Source organism: Cervus elaphus, chromosome 6 (genome assembly GCF_910594005.1).
Source record: "Cervus elaphus chromosome 6, mCerEla1.1, whole genome shotgun sequence".
Taxonomy (NCBI): Eukaryota; Metazoa; Chordata; class Mammalia; order Artiodactyla; family Cervidae; genus Cervus; species Cervus elaphus.
Genome location: NC_057820.1, coordinates 31,375,526 through 31,392,106, shown reverse-complemented (window position 1 = coordinate 31,392,106; position 16,581 = coordinate 31,375,526).

Genomic DNA, 16,581 nt, shown 5'->3' with positions numbered 1-16,581 from the left:
ATAACTTTCCAACACTGAACCAGGAAATAATAGAAGACCATAACAGTCCCATCACAAGCAAGGAAATCGAAACTGCAATTAGAAATCTTCCAGCAAACAAAAGCCCAGGACCTGATGGCTTCACAGCTGAATTCTACCAAAAATTTAGAGAAGAGCTAACACCTATCTTACTCAAACTCTTCCAGAAAATTGCAGAAGAAGGTAAACTTCTAAACTCATTCTATGAGGCCACCATCACCCTAATTCCAAAACGTGACAAAGATGCCAAAAAAACAGAAAACTACAGGCCAATATCACTGATGAACATAGATGAAAAATCCTTAACAAAATTCTAGCAAACAGAATCCAACAACATATTAAAAAAATCATACATCAAGTGGGCTTTATCCCCGGAATGCAAGGATTCTTTAATATCCACAAATCAATCAATGTAATACACCACATTAACAAATTGAAAGATAAAAACCTTATGATTATCTCAATAGATGCAGAGAAAGCCTTTGACAAAATTCAACACTCATTTATGATTGAAACTCTCCAGAAAGCAGGAATAGAAGAAACATACCTCAACATAATAAAAGCTATATATGACAAACCCACAGCAAGCATCACCCTCAATGGTGAAAAATTGAAAGCATTTCCCCTGAAATCAGGAGCAAGACAAGGGTGCCCACTCTCACCACTACTATTCAACATAGTGTTGGAAGTTTTGGCCACAGCAATCAGAGCAGAAAAAGAAGTAAAAGGAATCCAGATAGGAAAAGAAGAAGTGAAACTCTCGCTGTTTGCAGATGACATGATCCTCTACATAGAAAACCCTAAACACTCTACCAGAAAATTACTACAGCTAATCAATGAATATACTAAAGTTGCAGGATATAAGATTAACACACAGAAATCCCTTGCATTCCTATATACTAACAATGAAAAAACAGAAAGAGAAATTAAGGAAACAATACCATTCACCATTGCAACAAAAAGAATAAAATACTTAGGAGTATATCTACTTAAAGAAACAAAGGACCTGTACATAGAAAACTATAAAACACTGATGAAAGAAATCAAAGAGGACACAAACAGTGGAGAAACATACCTTGTACATGGATTGGAAGAATCAATATTGTCAAAATGGCTATTCTACCCAAAGCAATCTATAGATTCAATGCAATCCCTATCACGTTACCAACGGTAGTTTTCACAGAACTAGACCAAATAATTTCACAATTTGTATGGAAATACAAAAAACCTCGAATAGCCAAAGTAATCTTGAGAAAGAAGAATGGAACTGGAGGAATCAACCTGCCTGACTTCAGACTCTGCTACAAAGACACAGTCATCAAGACAGTATGCAACCTAGATGCCCATCAGCAGATGAATGGATAAGGAAGCTGTGGTACATATACACCATGGAATATTACTCAGCCATTAAAAAGAATTCATTTGAACCAGTCCTAATCAGATGGATGAAGCTGGAGCCCCTTATACAGAGTGAAGTAAGCCAGAAAGATAAAAAACATTACAGCATACTAACACATATATATGAAATTTAGAAAGATGGTAACGATAACCCTATATGCAAAACAGAAAAAGAGACACAGAAATACAGAACACACTTTTGAACTCTGTGGGAGAATGTGAGGGTGGGATATTTCAAAAGAACAGCATTTATACTATCTATGGTGAAACAGATCACCAACCCAGGTGGGATGCATGAGACAAGTGCTCCGGCCTGGTGCACTGGGAAGACCCAGAGGAATCGGGTGGAGAGGGAGGTGGGAGGGGGGATCGAGATGGGGAATACGTGTAAATCTATGGCTGATTGGTATCAATGTATGACAAAACCCACTGAAATGTTGTGAAGTAATTAGCCTCCAACTAATAAAAAAAATTAAAAAATAAAAAATAAATAAATTAAAAAAAAGACAGTATGGTACTGGCACAAAGACAGAAATAGAGATCAATGCAACAGAATAGAAAGCCCAGAGATAAATCCACGAACCTATGGACACCTTATCTTTGACAAAGGAGGCAAGGATATACAATGGAAAAAAGACAACCTCTTTAACAAGTGGTGCTGGGAAAACTGGTCAACCACTTGTAAAAGAATGAAACTAGAACACTTTCTAACACCATACACAAAAATAAACTCAAAATGGATTAAAGATCTAAATGTAAGACCAGAAACTATTAAACTCCTAGAGGAGAACATAGGCAAAACACTCTCCGACGTAAATCACAGCAAGATCCTGTATGACCCACCTCCCAGAATATTAGAAATAAAAGCAAATATAAACAAATGGGACCTAATGAAACTTAAAAGCTTTTGCACTACAAAGGAAACTATAAGCAAGGTGAAAGGACAGCCCTCAGATTGGGAGAAAATAATAGCAAATGAAGCAACAGTCAAAGGATTAATCTCAAAATTATACAAGCAACTCCTGAAGCTCAATTCCAGAAAAATAAATATGACCCAATCAAAAAATGGGCCAAAGAACTAAACAGACATTTCTCCAAAGAAGTCATACAGATGGCTAACAAACACATGAAAAGATGCTCAACATCACTCATTATCAGAGAAATGCAAATCAAAACCACAATGAGGTACCATTACACGCCAGTCAGAATGGCTGCTATCCAAAAGTCTACAAGCAATAAATGCTGGAGAGGGTGTGGAGAAAAGGGAACCCTCTTACACTGTTGGTGGGAATGCAAACTAGTACAGCCACTATGGAGAACAGTGTGGAGATTTCTTAAAAAACTGGAAATAGAACTGCCATATGACCCAGCAATTCCACTTCTGGGCATATACACCGAAGAAACCAGATCTGAAAGAGACACGTGCACCTCAATGTTCATCACAGCGCTATTTATAATAGCCAGGACATGGAAGCAACCTAGATGCCCATCAGCAGACGAATGGATAAGGAAGCTGTGGTACATATACACCATGGAATATTACTCAGCAGTTAAAAAGAATTCATTTGAATCAGTTCTAATGAGATGGATGAAACTGGAGCCCATTATGCAGAGTTAAGTAAGCCAGAAAGATAAAGAACATTACAGCATACTAACACATATATATGGAATTTAGAAAGATGGTAATGATAACCCTATAAGCAAAACAGAAAAAGAGACACAGAAGTACAGAACAGACTTTTGAACTCTGTGGGAGAATGTGAGGGTGGGATGCTTCGAAAGAACACCATGTATATTATCTATGGTGAAACAGATCACCAGCCCAGGTGGGATGCATGAGACAAGTGCTCGGGCCTGGTGCACAGGGAAGACCCAGAGGAATTGGATGGAGAAGGAGGTGGGAGGTGGGATCGGGATGGGGAATACGTGTATCTCCATGGGTAATTCATGTCAATGTATGACAAAACCCACTGCAATGTTGTGAAGTAATTAGCCTCTAACTAATAAAAAGAAAAAGAAAAAAAAAGAAATAATATAATGATTCCAATAGTCTCCTATGATCATTTCTATTTTAGTTCCTCATTTTATTGCTTTCAGTGTTTTGTCTTTCTAGTAGTTTCCTTTGAGTCATTGAATCCATTGACATTGGCTAATTCAAAGTTTTTCCCTGTTACAGCTAGCCATTAATCCCTCTCATAGGCAGTTTCTGTTGACTGCTTTTCCTCATTTAGGTCACATATTTGTATTTCTTTATATGTCTTGTGAAATTATTGTCAAAGTATTACATTTAGACAGTGCAGTGTAGCAATTCTGATTCCATATCTTGTTACTGATATATGTTTAGTGATTCCATGCACTATTTTAAGTCTCTTTCCCCTACAGTGTAAAGTCTGTAATGCAGCTACTTGGAAGATGTAACCTTAGTCATATGCACATTCCTTGGGTTGCTGTTGTTCTTGGTAGCACTCTCCTTTTAACAGTCTCTTTTTGTACCATTAGCTTTCATCATTCGGGTGATTATACTCCAGTTTTTTATAATATCTTGGGGGCATAAATTGCTTCAGAACCTGATCCCCAAAAGTTCATTCTCTTCTGCAAGGATAGTTTTAGAAGTCAATGTCTAAGGTATGTTCTGACCTCAGGAATGCTCTTCATAGCTGTGTTTTTCTCTGATTTTCTCTGATAAACTTGCTTGCCAATGTTTAGCTTGTATCTGTCATGAAGCAACCAGCTTTCTTCTTAACTGCTTACCAGCAAACCTTTGATAATTTGTGGGCACTTATAAGCTTGATCTTCCAACCGTCTGATTCAAATAAACTTTGTTCCTTGAGAATAGTGTTTATATCCTTAAGTCTCCCTCTGGTCATACTCTGAACTTTGCCTTCAGAGCTGGGGATAGGAACAGTGGCAGACTTCTTTCTCTGTGACATCCCTCTTTGATGTGTAAATAGTAATGTCTATTTTTAGTTTACCTTTTCATCACAAATGATTCAGTATTCTCAATATGCTGTGCCTGAAAAGAATCTCTGGCCTATGAGTGGGACTGGGTGGAAGAAGGAAAAATTTTGTTGGCCACTATCTGGAACTTAGTGGCTATAACCCATAGCTATATTGAGTGTGTGTGAGAAATTCAAGTGACTTGACTCCTCTAAGAAGATATGAGAACACTCAAATGGGACCTGTGGGTAGTGTGAAACTTGTGTTCTTTCTGAACCTACTCAGAGTGAAGTCTAGTTTTCTGAATAAGGATGGTGAGAGAGGGAGCTCTTTTAGATTTAAATGACATAGGCTTTCAATGATTTTTCTGGTAATGTATTTTTTTTTTTGGAATAAATGTTTCTTTACTTGCTTGTATACCTTTAGGGCACTTTCTAGACACTGAATAGCTGTTTTAAAAAATAATTTTCAGTAGTGTTTCTTACTTCACATAAGAATTTGTAAAATATATCATGTTACTATCTAAGAAATGAGAGGTTTGGGGCTTCAGTGGTGGCTCATTGGTAAAGAATCAACCTGGCAATGCAGAAGACATAGGTTTGATCCCTGATTCAGAAAGGTGGCACATGCCGTGGGGCAACTAAGGTGATGCATCACATATATTCAGCCTGAGTTCTAGTGCCAGGAAACTAGCTACTGAGCTCCATGCATTGCAAGTACTGAAGCGTGCATGCCCTAGAGCCTCCATCTCACAACAAGAAAAGCCACCTCAACGAGTGTCATGTGCAACTCAATTAGAGAGTAGCCCCCAGTTTCTGCAACTAGAGGAAAGCCTGTGCATCAGGAAGATCCAGCACAGCCACAAATTAAAAGAAAAAGGAATGGGAGGTCAAGGTGCAAAATTTTTTATTTATCAGTTCTATCTACCTTGATGTGTAGTTGATTTATAAATTTGTGTTAGAGCTGCAGGGCTATAGTAAAATTATTTAATATTTTTGTAAAGTATATTCCATTATAGATTATTATAAGATATTGAGTATAATTCCCTGTGCTATCCAGTAGAGTTTTGTTGCTTATTTATTTTGTGTATAGTAGTTTACATCTATTAGCCCATACTCCTAAATTGGTTGCTCTCCCCCTGCTGTTTAGTAAGCATAATTTTATTGTTTATATCTGTCAATCTGTTTTGTATATAGATTGATTTGTATTATTTTTTTAGTTTCTATATTAAGTGACATAGTATTTTTCTCTGTGTGACATATTTCACTAAGAATAATGATCTCTAGTTCCATCCATGTTGCTACAAATGGCAATAGTTTATTCTTTCCAAGGCTGAGTAAGATACCTTTATAAATATATCCCACATCTTAAGACAATTGTCTGTTAATGGGCACTCATGTGGCTTCCATGTCTAGGCTGTTATATAAGGTGCTGATATGAATATTGAGTTGCATGTGTCTTTTGGAATTAGTATTTGATTTTTTTCAGCTATATAACCAGGAGGGGAATTACTGGATCATGTAGTAGTTCTATTTTTAGTTTTTAATGGACCTGCATACTGTTTTTCATAGCAGTCGCACGAAGTCACATTCCCAGCAGCAGTGTATGGGGATTCCCTTTTCTTCACATTTTCTTTAGCATTTACTGTTTGTAGACTTTTTGATGATAGACATTCTGACCATTGTGAAGTGATACCTCTATGTGGTTTTGATTTGCATGTCTCAAATAATTAGGAGCATTGAGCATCTTTTCATGTACCCGTTAACTATCTGTTTGTCTTATTTGTAGAAATATCTATTCAAGTCTTCTGTCCATTTTTTGATTGGCTTGTTTTCTTTTTTATATTGAATTGTATAAGCTGTTTGTATATTTGAGATATTATCCCCTTGTTTGTCACATCATGTGCAAATATTTTTCTCCATTTCCATAAGTTGTGTTTTTGCTTTGTTTTCTTTCCTGTGAAAAGCTTTTGTGTTTGATTTGGTCACATTTGCTTATTTTTGCCTTTATTTCTTTTTCCTTGGAAGAATAATCTAAGAAAATTTTTGTTATGATTTGTGTCACAGAGTATTTTGTCTTTGTTCTCTTCTAGGAGTTTTATGGTGTCCTATATAATATTTCAGTCTTTAAATAATTTTGAATTCATTTTTACATGTGGTGAAATGGAATATTCCAATCTCATTGTTTTTAATGTGCCTGTCTACTTTTCCTTCACCATTGTTGTAGACACTCTTTTCTTTTTTGTATATTTTTGCCTCCTTTGCCATAAATTGGCTTTAGCTTGATGGGTTTATTTCTAGACCCTCTATTCTGTTCCACTGACCTGCGAGTCTGTTTTTGTACCAATATCACAATGTTTTCATTACCATAGCTTTATAGTATTATCTGAAGTCTGGAAAGGTTATACTATCAACTTTATTTTCCTCTGGGTTGCTTTTGCCATTTGGATCCCTTTTTGCTTCTTTTAAATTTTAGTACTATTTCTTCTAGTTTTGTGAAAATGTTCTGGTTATTATTGTAGGGATTGAATTAAATATATTGATTGCTTTTGGCAATATGGCCATTTTAACAATGTTAATTCTTCTAATCCAAGTGCAAGGGATAGCCTTCCATTTCCTTGAGTAACTTCTAATTTCTTTCATCAGTGTTTCAAGTGTTTAAGACTTTCAACTCCTTGGTTTCTTCTTAGGTATTTTACTTGTTTTTGATTTGATTTTAAATGAGACTTTTTTCTTTCACTTTTTGATATTTCAAGATTAGGGTATAGAAATACAGCAGATTTCTTTATTAATCATTTATCCTTCAACTTTGCTAAATTCATTTATTCTAATAATTTTTATTAGGATACATTAGGGTTCTTCACATAGAGGGTCATGTCATCTGCAAGTGGTGACAGTTTTACCTCTTCCCTTCCAATTTGGATAATTTTATTCTGCTTTTCTTCTCTGATTGCTGTGGGTATGAATTTACATTCTGCATTAAACAGAGGCAGTGAAAGTAGACATCTTTGTCTTAATTCTGAATTGAGCAGGAAGTCTTTCAAGTTTTCACTTTTGAGTATTATATAGACTATGATTTTACAATAAATAGCATTTATTATGTTGAGATATGTTCCTTCAATGTCCACTTTGATGAGAGCACTTTTTTCATGAATGGATGTTGGATTTTGTTAAATGCTATTGAGATGAGTGTGTGGTTTTTCAGTTTCTTTTTTTCCTGTATGTTTTCCATTGATTGATTTACCTATATCAAATCATCTTGTGACCATGGAAAAGTTCAAACAGAATGAGTTGAATGATCTTTTTTTATATTGTTACATTCAATTTGCTACTATTTTTTGAGGATTTTTGCATCTGAATTCATTAAAGGTATTGGCCTGTAATATTTTGTGTTGTGTCCTTGTCTGATTTTATATCAGGTTAATACTTCCCTTCTATAGTGAATTTGGGGGCTTTCTGTCTCTTTAATTTTTTGGAAGAGTTTGAGAAAGATAAGCTCATATTTATATGTTTGGTAGAATTCTCACTGAAGCTGTCTTATTCTTTTCTTGGATGATAGCTTATTTTTTTTTTTTTTAATAGAGTCTATTTCACTTATAGTGATCATTCTGTTCACATTGTCTGTTTCTTCTTGATTTAGTCTTGGTAAGTTGTTTATTTATAGAAATTTGTCCATTTCTTCCAATTTGTTGGACTCTTCATGGTATATTTATAGTATTTTTTTTATCTCTGTGATATTAATTATTCTTTTCTTTCATTTGTTATTTGGTTTGGGCCTCTCTTTTCTTCTAGGTGAGCCTGGCTAAAGGTTTGTCAATTCTATCTTTAAAAAACAAATTCTTGGCTTTAATTTTTTTATTAACATTTAAAAAAAATCTCTATTTTTTTCATTTCCTCTCTGATCTTTATTAATCCCTTCCTTTTTCTGTTTTGGGGCCTGCTTATTCTTCTATTTATACTTCTTGTATGTGGTAGTTTAGGTTTTTATTTGAGATTTTTCTTGTTTAGTGAAGAAGCTCTTCATCACTATGACCTTCCTTTTTTGAATTACTCTTGATGCATTCCATAGATTTTGTAAAATTGTATTTTGATTTTTGTTTGTCTTGAGGTATTCGTCATTTCTTCTTTGATTTCATCATTGACCATTGGTCTTCTAGCAGCATATTGTTTAGTCTCAACATATTCCTCCTTATCTTCTTTGTCTTTCTATAGGTGACTTCTAGTTTCATACCATTGTGATTTATGAAATGACTGATAAAACTTCCATCCTCTTGTATTTGTTGAGGCTTGTTTTCTGACCTCCTACATGGTCTGTCCTAGGGAATCATCCACATATGCTTGAAAAGAATATGTATTCTTCTTGTTTGGAAGTAATGTCCTATAGATATTTATTAAGACCCCTGGTATACTGTGTTGTTTAGGACCTCTGTTGTCATATGGATTTTCTATCTGGGTTATATCGCCATTGATGGCAGACAGTTGTTAACATTTGCTATTCTTATTGTATTATTGTCTATTTCTCCCTTTATTTCTGTTAATATTTGCTTTAAATATACGGATGTTCTTCAATCGGGTGTGTGTATGTTAAGTGGGATAATATCTTCTTATGCAGATCTCTTTATCATTAAGTAATGACTTTTTATTTTTTGTCTTTTAATTTTGTCTGATGTAAGTATTGCTGCGCCTACTTCTCTCTTGTTTCCATGTACATAAAATATCCTTTTTCATCCCTTTACATTGTCTTGTGTGTTTTCGCCCCGAAGTATCACTGTTCTTATATTTTTTAATCCATTCATCTATTTTATATCTTTTGATTAGAGCATTAAGTCCATTGACATTTAGAGTAATTATTCAAAATTGTGTAGTTACAGACATTTATATTTTTTATTATATGGTATTTCTGTGTCCATTTCTTCTTTTTATTTTTCCACTTATCTCTTGATTTTTTTTTCCCCTTGTATTCTGGTATGGTTCCTATGTTTTTGGTTTTTGTGAATCTATCTATGTTTTTGATTTGTAGCTACCATGGCATTTGTTTAAGTTGACACCAAATATGTCTACTTGCTTAAAACTAAATAACTTCTGAGTTCAGTCATACTCTAAAATATTTATATTTTATACTTCTTTTCCCCACATTTTTTGACTTTGTTAATCTTATTTTTATTTTCATCCTGCTTATTCTTTGACTGTTTATTATAATTATAGTTGCTTTTTCAATTTTTTGATTGTTTTTTATTCCATGTACTGATTTATCTAAGTGACCTTCAGCCCTTACTCTATGCTTGCCTTTCTTATTCAGATCTTATCTTTCTAAAGAGTTTTGCTTGTTTTTCATTTAGAGAATCTTCAGCCTCTCTTTTAAGATAGGCTTGGTACTGCTGAATTCTTTCAGTTTTTACATTTCTGAGAAATTCATTATCTTTCCTTCTATTCTAAATGACAGTCTTCTTGGGCAAGTTTGAAAGGATTTCCCATTCAGGATTTTGATTTTAGCATGACTCTTCCAATGGCTTGTTTTTGTCAAAAAATCATCTGATAGACTTATGGAAGTCTCCTTGAAAAGGACTCTCTGTGTTTTCTTTCTACCTTTGAATATTGTCTTTATTCTTAATGTTTGCCAAATTAATTCTCACAAGTCTAGCTGTGGGCCTGTTTAGGTTGATTTTGTTTCATACCATTTAGATATCTGTTTTTTGCTTTATGTTATGGAATTTTCTGCCCAAATTTCTTCAAATAGTTTTTTTATTTCCTTCTCTGTCTCTTCTGGAATCCATCTTATGCATAAATTGGCTCATTTTATATTATCCCACAGATCTTGTATGTTGCTTTCACTTTTTTGTTTGTTACTCTGTCTGCTCTTCTGATTGGGTGATTTTTTCCTATGCTGTCTTCCAAATGACTTATTCTTCTGTGTCCTTTAGTTAGCTATTGATTGCTTATAAATAGCTTTTTGTCTAAGAAATTGAATTCTCTAATTTGGGTTGTTTGATCTTTATAATTTCTAACTCCTTGTTACAGTTATTTGTGTTTTATCTATAACTTTCCTTAAAATTTAATTAATATTTATAATATCTCCTTTTAAAACTCAGGGTCTGGTTGATTGGTGATGCTTGTTTCATTATGTGTTTCTTCAGGGGATTTCTCTTGCTCTTTTAGTGGGTTGTTTCCTCTGCTTTTTCATTTCACTTAACTTTGTCTCTCTGATTTTAGGAGAAATAATTCTATTTTGTGGTCCTGATAAGGTGAGTATTCACCTATATGTGACTATTCCTGTGGAGACTACATGTTTTCAATGTCTTTGGTGTGAGCGGTGTTTGGAAATCGACGTCAGTCACATCTTTCTTCAGAGTGTGTGTACTGGGTGTTAAAACCTTGATAGGGAGTGTTGTGCAGTGTAAGTTTCTAAAACCTAGCAGGGTGTGAGGTGGGACTTCTTTTCTGCTCTAAAGCTGTCACCATCCTGTCATGGGTAGAGTCTATTCCCAACTTGCTGAAAAGAAGTCCTAAGAGTTAGGTTTAATCAGGCTTTTTTTCATATTATTTTTTTCTCCCTTCTCCAAGGGTGGAGAGTGCTGAAATCAATGAGGTCTGTTTGCCCACAGATGTCCTATATACCAGGATTCTCCAGGGGCTCAGCCAGTAAAGAATCTTCCTGCAATGCAGGATACCTTGGCTCAATCCATGGATCAGGACCATCCCCTGCAGAAATGCATGGCAACCCATTCCGGTATTCTTTGCTGGAGAAGCCCATGGGCAGAGGAGACTAGCCAGCTACAGTCTTTTGGATTGCAAAGAGTCAAACATGACTGAGTGATTAAGTACGCACATACATCCTATATACCACTTGTGTAGGCATCTGTGGCTCTGTTTGTGTGCAGCCCAAATTTGTGTCCCTTGATGAGGCTGACCCAGATATACTGCAAATCTGTGCTGTGGAGTTAAGTTTCAGTTTAGTCTCTCAGTGGTGTCTGACTCTTTGCAACCCCATGGATTGCAGCAAGCCAGGCCTCCCAGTCCATCACCAACTCCTGGAGTCTACTCAAACTCATGTCCATCGAGTCAGTGATGGCATCCAACCATCTCATCCTCTGTCGTCCCCTTCTCCTCCTGCCCTCAATCTTTTCCAGCATCAGGATCTTTTCAAATGAATCAGTTCTTCATATTAGATGGCCACATTTTTGGAGTTTCAGATTCAACATCAGTGCTTCCAATGAACACCCAGGACCTATCTCCTTCAGGATGGACTGGTTGAATCTACTTGCCGTCCAAGGGACTCTCAAGAGTCTTCTCCAACACCACAGTTCAAAAGCATTGATTTTTTCAGCACTCAGCTTTCTTCACAGTCCAACTTTTCATATCCATCCATGACTACAGAAAAACCATAGTCTTGACTAGACAGACCTTTGTTGGAAAAGTAATGTCGCTGCTTTTTAATATAGAGTCTAGGTTGGTCATAACTTTCTTTCCAAGGAGTAATTTTCTTTTAATTTTATGGCTGCAATCACCATCTGCAGTGATTTGGAGTCCAAAAAAAAAAAAAAAAAAGTCAGCCACTGTTTCCGTTGTTTCCCCTTCTATTTGCCATGAACTGATGGGACCAGATGCCATGGTCTTAGTTCTCTGAATGTTGAGCTTTAAATCAACTTTTTCACTCTCTTCTCTCACTTTCATCAAGAGGCTCTTTAGTTCTTCTTCACTTTCTGCCATAAATTTGATGTCATCTGCATAATAAAGTTATTGATATTTCTCCCAGCAATCTTGATTCCAGCTTGTGCTTCATCCAGCCCAGAGTTTCTCATGATGTACTCTGCATATAAGTTAAATAAGCAAGGTGACAATACACAGCCTTGATGTACTCCTTTCCCTATTTGGAACCAGTCTGTTGCTCCATGTCCAGTTCTAACTGTTGCTTCCTTACCTGCATACACATTTCTCAAGAGGCAATTCAGGTGGTCTGATATTCCCATCTCTTTCAGAATTTTCCACAGTTTGTGGTGACGGAAACAGTCAAAGGCTTTGGCATAGTCAAATAAATCAGAAATAGATGTTTTTCTGGAATTCTCTTCCTTTTTCGATGATCCAGCAGATGTTGGTAATTTGATCTCTAGTTCCTCTCCATTTTCTAAAACCAGTTTGATCATCCAGAAGTTCACGGTTCATGTATCGCTGAAGCCTGGCTTGGAGAATTTTAAGCGTTACTTTATTAGTGTGTGAGCTGAGTGTAACTGTGCAGTAGTCTGAGCATTCTTTAGCATTGCCTTTCTTAGGGATTGGAATGAAAACTGACCTTTTCTGGTCCCTTGGCCACTGCTGAGTTTTCCAAATTTGCTGGCATATTGAGTGCAGCACTTTCACCGCATCATCTCTCAGGATTTGTAATGGCTTAATTGGAATTCCATCACCTCCAGTAGCTTTGTTTGTAGTGATGCTTTCTAAGGCCCACCTGACTTCACATTCCAGGATGTCTGGCTCTAGGTGAGTGATCACACCATCGTGATTATCTGGGTCATGAAGATCTTTTTTGTACAGCCATTCTGTGTATTCTTGCCACCTCTTCTTAATATCTTCTGCTTCTTTTAGGTGCACACCATTGCTGTCCTTTATTGAGTCCATCTTTGCCTAAAATATTCCTTTGGCATCTCTAATTTTCTTGAAGAGATCTCTAGTCTTTCCCCTTCTATTGTTTTCTTCTATTTCTTTGCACTGATCACTGAGGAAGGCTTTCTTATCTCTCCTTGCTGATCTTTGGAACTCTACATTCAAATGGGTATATGTTTCCTTTTCTCCTTTGCTTTTGGCTTGTCTTCTTTTCACAACTATTTGTAAGGCCTCCTCAGACAGCCATTTTGCTCTTTTGCATTTCTTTTCTTGGGATGATCTTGATCCTTGTCTCCTGTACAATGCCACAAACCGTAGTTCATCAGACACTCTGTCTGTCAGATCTAGTCCCTTAAATCTATTTCTCACTTCCACTGTATAATCATAAGGGGTTTGATTTAGGTCATACCTGAATGGTCTATTGGTTTTCCCCACTTTCTTCAATTTAAATCTGAATTTGGCAATAAGCAGTTCATGATCTGATGATCTGAGCCACAGTCAGCTCCCAGTCTTGTTTTTCCTGACTGTATAGAGTTCTCCATCTTTGGCTGCAAAGAATAGAATCAGTCTGATTTCAGTGTTGGCCATCTGGTGATGTCCATGTGCAGAGTCTTCTCCCGTGTCATTGGAAGAAGGTGTTTGCTATGACCAGTGGAGTAGGTGGAGACAAAACTCTTGGTCAGCTGGTGGATGGACTATGGCATGTGATGATGGTTATTTTTTAAACAAAGCCCAATAAGTGCCAGTACTGCCAGTGGTCACCCCATCCAGAACACACCTGAGCCCCAGGCTTTCTCATCATGGCTAGTCTGAGTGTTTTCCCAGCTTATCCAGATCCTGTGCCAAGGTGTGGTGTGAAATGAAGAGGTGGAATGTTTATCTTGCTTGGATTCAGTTGTATGGCGAGGTGAAAGCTGCCAGTGTGGAGCTTCTCCTTACTGTTTGTAGGCAAGTAGCACCTGTGTACTCTCTGAGAACAGAGTCTAGACTTCTCAGCCATGCAGTTTGTGTCAGTAGTTCTCCCAGCAACCAGTGGGCTTTCCCCCTCCATGTAGGACCCCAATCTGGGACACCCGTTCTGTGGCTTGACTCCTTAGTTCCCCAAGGGGACAGTTCACCTGTTTGGACCTTCTCTCTTTTTTATATACCTCTCAGGAACAACCAATCTTACATCTTCTTTCCATCCTGTGAGTTACATGGAAATGTTTCTTGGGCCTATATTTGTATGAGTTCTTCCAGTCTGAAGATAGTTTTCTGTGAGAATTGTTCCGCAGAAAGATCGATTTTTGATGTGTTTGTGGGGGGATGTGAACACCATGTCCTCTTGTTCCACCACCTTGATCCAATCCTGTATGATAAATTTAATTGACATATTTAATTTCTACAAATTTAATAGAAGATGTTATTATCATTTATGTTTGAAACATTACACCAAAAATTGGACTAAAATCATTGTTGACATTTCTTATTCATTTTAATGAGAAAAGTTAGTGCAAATTACATTCCACTATGTAAGCATTTATTTAGTCCTTTATGATGTTAATGTATTCAAACTCTGTTAACCCCATGAATTGATTGATACCATTACTTTATCTTCATTACTTTATGTGATGGAACAGCTGGGGCATAGGGAAGTTAAGTAACTGCAATGATCCCAAACCAATCCATAGTAATTTTGTAGTGATTTAACTCTACACTATTTGCATTTACAGTATACTACCTTAAACTTTATGGGCTGGTGTCTCCCTTTTGGGTTTGAATGTAAAACAAGTGTGTGTTTAAATTTCATTTAAAATGATTCTTTCCATGTTATTTTACTTCTCCAAAATTAGTCCTACCAGATTAATTGCTCTACAAAATTTTGGTAAAAAAAATAATTTTTTTGACTTAATTTCTATTCCTGAAGAACCAGTGACTTTTGTCACTTTTAAATTATCATTGACAATTTTACTTCTGTGAATTTCCTGTTCATACTCTTTGTTTATTTTCATTTTGGGCTGCATGAGCTTTTGTTGTAGATCAGTAGTCATTCTCACTGTACAGTGACTATCGATCCTTTTTATGTTACAATTATTGCTGGATAGATATGAGGCAAATTATATAAGCCTATATATGTGAGCTAATAATACTCTCTACTATGGCAGCATATTAATTCTACTTTTCTTCAGAAATGTGTCAATTATCTAGAAGGGTTATATGGAAAGTCCTGTGGTAAATCTTCCTATTATTCTCCGAGCATCAAAGTTTGATTTTATGTTTAATATTAGTTATGTCTTAGGTTGATGAATGTCACATGGTGTGAATGGTGGTCTTCTTGACTAAAATACTCATTTCTTCACCTGGACCACTTCAATCATAAACTGCTTTCCTGATGTACACTTTTCATGAACGTGGCTTCAGATTGCTTTCATCTGAATCACCAATTTTTCTTAATATTTCTGTAATTTTTGTATTGATCTCATTGGTGCTGATTATGTCAGTCATAGTGGGCCCAGGTTTATTTATTTATTTATTTATTTATTTTTTATTAGTTGGAGGTTGATTACTTCACAACATTTCAGTGGGTTTTGTCATACATTGATATGAATCAGCCATGGATTTACACGTATTCCCCATCCCGATCCCCGCTCCCACCTCCCTCTCCACCCGATTACTCTGGGTCTTCCCAGTGCACCAGGCCCGAGCACTTGTCTCATGCATCCCACCTGGGCTGGTGATCTGTTTCACCATAGATGGGCCCAGGTTTAAAGAACATGATGTCTATGTTATTTTTTGTCATGATAATTGAATTTTACATAGAAGTGTTATGGTAAGGAACGAGGCATCGCTGCTTGAAGAAAGAGACAAAAGAATGATAAATGCTAATCAAAAGTGTGGTTCAAAATGCATTATAAGACAATAGTAATTAATTCAATCTATGGTCACCAAACCCATTGGATAATAGGTCGTATCTGCAAGTAGATAAGTGATGCTGTGTCTTGTTTTGTAAGAGTATATGTAGACTAAGATACGTATTTAGATATAGACAAGATCTGCAGATAAATTCAGGTACATTTTGAGAGAATGAAAATTCTCTAAGTCCCTTTAGAGTCTAGGTTATATAATTTCTTAATATACAGTTGAGAATTTACATCCATTATTGGGAGGGAAAATAATTGGTGACTAAAAGTGGATGAGAAAAGGAGAATCGAGTCATGAAATTAAAGATTTTCACAAATATTTCAATTTTATAATAGGAAGCAGGTAGCAGTTGCTATATTTCTAATTCTACAAACAGTCTTCTGGGAAATAAGCTAAACTGGATGAAAGCAAATATCTTGCCATGGCTCTAGGTAGGAAGTGATGCTGAGGCTGCATGCACAGTAAAAATGAAGAACTGATAGTGGTCTCACAAATAGAATAAAGGACTGAATCTTTTTACAGAATTCCAATTATTGAACAATTTCAATAACAAGAAAAACCTATAAAATTTGACATGAAAATGAAGTTAAAAATTCTGAGTATCAAGAAAATGACACATGCTATAAGTAGACTTCTTATTGTTGTTGTTTTTACATAGAGAATGTGAAAAGTAGTTAAACACAATCATTTCTTTTTAGATTAATTTTTGAATTAAAATAATCAATTTCAA